Raw genomic sequence first — 4,478 nt, 5'->3', positions numbered from 1 at the left:
AGAGAGAAATTAGAGTCTGAATCCATGAATTGTTTCCATTTTTGTGATGTGAAATGTATGAGTTTGTGTGGATTGCAGAGAATTGGAGAGAGTTTTTGGAAGATGATGAGGAGAGAGAAGAGTGAGGGAAGAGAAAGGGAGAGAGTAGAGAGATGGGCGAGAGCCATCATCTGTTTTTTTTTTTTTTGAAAAATCCTCAGCCGTCCGATCCCACTTTAGAGGATCACTCTAGAGAATTCACTCTAGAGGATCCGCTCGCGTCCAGCTTGCTACTAAAGTAATAGCAACAGTGACGAAAATAGTTTCTCCTTCAGCCCATTACATTGGGATTGCTATTCGCATTCTCGTTCTTTGTAATTAAACTCCATTGATAAAACTAAAAAATTAAAATTTATTTTGTTATAAGGCTAAATTTTTTTAAAAAGAATTATAATTTTTCCAAAAATTTTATATATGATGGTTATTATCAAATGTTAAGTCAGTAGGAGATAACACTTATCCATTTAATCTTTTAAGATTTTTTTTTTTTTTTATTGGCAAGTGATATCATCATTGTCATCACTAATTAATATTTTTTTGAGTAAATTATAAATAAAAATGTTGGAAATTTCAAATAGATTACCAAATATCTATGGGGGTGTGGGAATCACGTATGTCTGCGTGATGTGGATTCCACGACTATGTAATTATTTATTAAAATATTTATATTTTTTGTGTGGGTCCTACAAGTGTCCACTTAAAGCCTTTGTGTGATATTTTATTAATCACAGTTGCGAATAAAAATATTAGAGATTCTAAATAAATTATTATAAAAATATTAGAAATTCTAAATAAATTATTATATATTTCACCAAATACCTATATGGGTGTGGGATTAGACCCATGTGACTCGTGAATATTTGATAAAATATTTTTTGAGTCTTTAACCATTACTCAATTATGAATATACTTTATTAAGTTTACTTAAAATATAGATTGGTCTTTGTATTTTTAAAAATTATAAATACCATCTTATCATAATTTGTCATTAAATAGAGTTGACAGAAAAAATAGTTTTTTTAACTATCCTTCTATTCAATAATAAAATTATCAGAAATGTTAATTGAAATATATTATTAATTGACTTAATATTGATGAACTAATGAAAGGATTATTCATCATGCGACTATATATTTTTTTTCCTCCTATCGCTTGTGTGTCGAAAATATATACTTGAATCACTGCTTGTCAAAAAAATATACTTCATTTGCCAAAAAAGGGGGTCAGCAAGGTAGGTCATCAAATTCTTAATCTTACTCTTTAATTCTAAATTTTTTTCATATAGCTTTTCTCACAATATTATTTTGATAACTTTTTTTCGCGTGCCCATCCTTTAGTACGTGCTAAAATACATGCAAGATAATAATAAAAAAGAAAAAAAGAAGAAGAAGAAATACCAAAAAGAGTCCAAAACGAAATTGCAAAGCAGACTTATCTGTGGAGAAAGATGAAGGGTAACTATTTATTTTATGCCTTGAAACCAGTTTGGGAAGAAATGAGGTTACACAGAATAATTTAAGGGTGAGATGTGGGGGTTAGGCAGTTACAGCAATTTCAGAGTTTTCTCAATTCATTGTTGTGGTAGTCCTCGGCTAGAGCAATATTGCTATTTTTTTTTTTTTGATCAGCGAAGAAAAATGGACTATTATTGATGAAGACCGAACAAAGAAATACATCAATAAAGAAGACGAGGAAGGGGAGTGCAAAGAGCATCATAGCGAAACAAAACAATCCCAACTAGGTTGGCACTGTTGAGAACGCCCAATCATATGCTAGCACACCGCCTAAAGATGGAGAGTTGGTGAGAAACCAACCACAAACAACAAACCCACACCAAAAATACAACCAAACCTAAGACATGCCAAATCCAACAGATAGAAATACAAGAACCAGCCAAAAGCCCTCTGCTGGAGCATCCAGACAGCAGACCACACACACTGACAAGAAGCAAACCATCAGTCAGGCAAGGAGATTAGCAGGACATCAAACCATAAGCCCAATACACCATTATTCTTGCAGCAGCTACCAGCAGAGGATGGAGAAACTACCAACCAGCCACCATTCATCCAAGCACACAAAAGCTCCTATGCTACCAACCAGCCACCATGCATATGACACTCAGAAGGCCTCTGCACTGCCTTCACAGACCAGAACCTAGCTGATACATACCACTCTGCAACCAATCAGCATACATACCAATCTGCTACATACCCATCTGCTACCAATCGCACTGCTACCAATCAGCAGAGTCAGCTAACCAGCAGAGGATGGACATAACCCCACAGCAATGCAAGACTATTAAACAGAGGCACACAGCCAGCCCCCTGGAGGTCAGAAGAAGCTCCACCCTACTGCTGCTAGGCAGTAGGATAGAGCAATATTGCTATTACTACTAGTAGTAGTCGTGACGCTTTTGTCGAGAAGAATCGCGACCATGGTATAGTGACGGATTGTAGAAAAGTTGTTTACTATGAGGAGATTGTAATTGTCATCATTGAGGTGAACGCTGTTAATGAAGGTTTCTCGATCTTTCGAACGATGAACCTGCTTGGACATAGCCGACCATTTGTTCTCCATGCTCACTATCAAACCTTTTGGTGTAAAAGTGTTTCGATCAGTTATGCTTTTGCGGACTTGTTCCTCAATGTATTTGAACCTTGCCGCTTCCGAGACCATCTGAATGACCACAAGGAGCGGTTCGGCGACGCTCCCACCGTACCACAACCTTGTGATGGCGTCAGCTAAGGGAGTTGGTCCCAGAGGGAGTTTCTCCCTCTTGCTAACTCCTCGCTGCTTCTCGAGGCAGGGATAGGTGCCGTTGAAGCCTAATTTGATTTGATTGGTGCCGACGAATAAATTGTCGTATTGAAGTGCCGTAGTGTCATTGAAAAAGAAGGATTTGTTATTTGCACCACTAAAAGCCACCACATAAAGGTTCACCACATCTATTGCCAACGTGACTGTGTCGCCATTGATGAGATCGACCAGAACGAACCGGTTCCCAACCGGCACTTCACTTTTGGGGTTCAGTACTGGTACACCACGTACTGTACGGTTTCCCCATGTCACGTTTTTGCGCAGTGCCCCTATGAATTCTCCGTATGTGGCCTCGGTGATATCCGCCACATCGAAGGAGACGGAGGGATAGGCCTGGATGTCGCCTTGGATTCCAAGGCTGCAAATTGCGAGAACAACAATGCATAATATTGCCGCTACCACTCTCATCTTGCTATACTTGCTAGTTGCTATGTGGGTCGATGGCTGCAGTGTGATGCACTATATATATTGGCCTATGGGTTTTATTTGGTTTTTTTGAACTAAAATAGTATAAAAGATAAAATAAATTAAAATATATAATAAAATAAAATATCACATTAAATTTATAATTATTTATTTATTTTTTTATTACAAATATCATATTTAATTATAAAAAAAAATTCATCTCTTTTTACGAATATAATTATTTTAATTAGATTTAAAATAATTTATTAAAATGGTGACATTTTCAAAAGGCCATTATATTCATGTAATTTGATGGCCAATTCTTCATGTAATGTGAACGCCAGCCGGCATCATTGTTGACATGGCCGCTCATATGTCCACTTCTTTTTTGTTTCCACTAGCGCCAACAAAATATCTTTCAGTGCGTTTGGTTTGAGTTTTTTGAATTAAATTTTTTAAAAATTAATTTTTTAATTTTTATATTTTTTATTTTTAGTGAATATTTTTAAAATTTTAAATATTTTTTTTTTACTTTTTTAGATGCACCTTACTTAGATGTATCTAAAAAGTAAAACATTTGTGAAAAAATATTTTAAAAATTTAATAAATACATAAAAATACAAAAAATGTACTGAATTTTCTTTTTTTTTTTTTTGTATTTTTGGTATTTAGTGAATTTTTAAAAGATTTTTTCACAAATTTTTTACTTTTTAGGTATATTTATGTTAGGTATGTCTAAAAAGTAAAAAAATTGCTTAAAATATTAAAAAAATTCAGTAAAAACAAAAAAACACGAAAAATAAGAAACTAGAATTTTTCTGAAAAGTGATTTGAAAAAACACAACCAAGCATAGTGATTGTTCTCAATTTCTCAATGATTAGCTAAAAACGGAAGTATTAGAAGGGCACTAATGAGTTAGCTCTCCCTTAATGTGATGGTTGTTTTTTTTTATATTATTATTTATTTTATTTTTTTTTACATTTTTCAACTCATTAGAATTGTTAGTGGTGTGTTTTTTAGTAGTCTCAATCAGTTCTGTTTCTCAATTTCTTACCACATCAGTAACAATGCCATTGTTCTCGGACCTTCGGCTTTGAGATTATTATATTTTTACTCCTATACTTTTATACAATTTTTAATGATCCTCACAGATTATTCTTATTTTCATGCATACTCCCATACTATTTAAGTTACTATCAATTTTGCCCTTGCTGTC

The 4,478-nt window shown here is 34.1% G+C and overlaps 1 pseudogene across 1 annotated transcript; it reads right to left on the bottom strand.

Moving 5' to 3' along the window:
• Positions 1-1,475: 1,475 nt before the first annotated feature.
• LOC145819670 (nigrin b pseudogene) lies at positions 1,476-3,308 on the bottom strand (annotated as a pseudogene). The gene has a single exon (XR_014360444.1). The product of XR_014360444.1 is annotated as a nigrin b pseudogene (transcript).
• Positions 3,309-4,478: the final 1,170 nt, after the last annotated feature.

Source organism: Camellia sinensis, chromosome 2 (genome assembly GCF_055761805.1).
Source record: "Camellia sinensis isolate YWXY chromosome 2, ASM5576180v1, whole genome shotgun sequence".
Lineage (NCBI taxonomy): Eukaryota > Viridiplantae > Streptophyta > Magnoliopsida > Ericales > Theaceae > Camellia > Camellia sinensis.
This window is presented reverse-complemented; position numbering and strand designations above follow the sequence as displayed.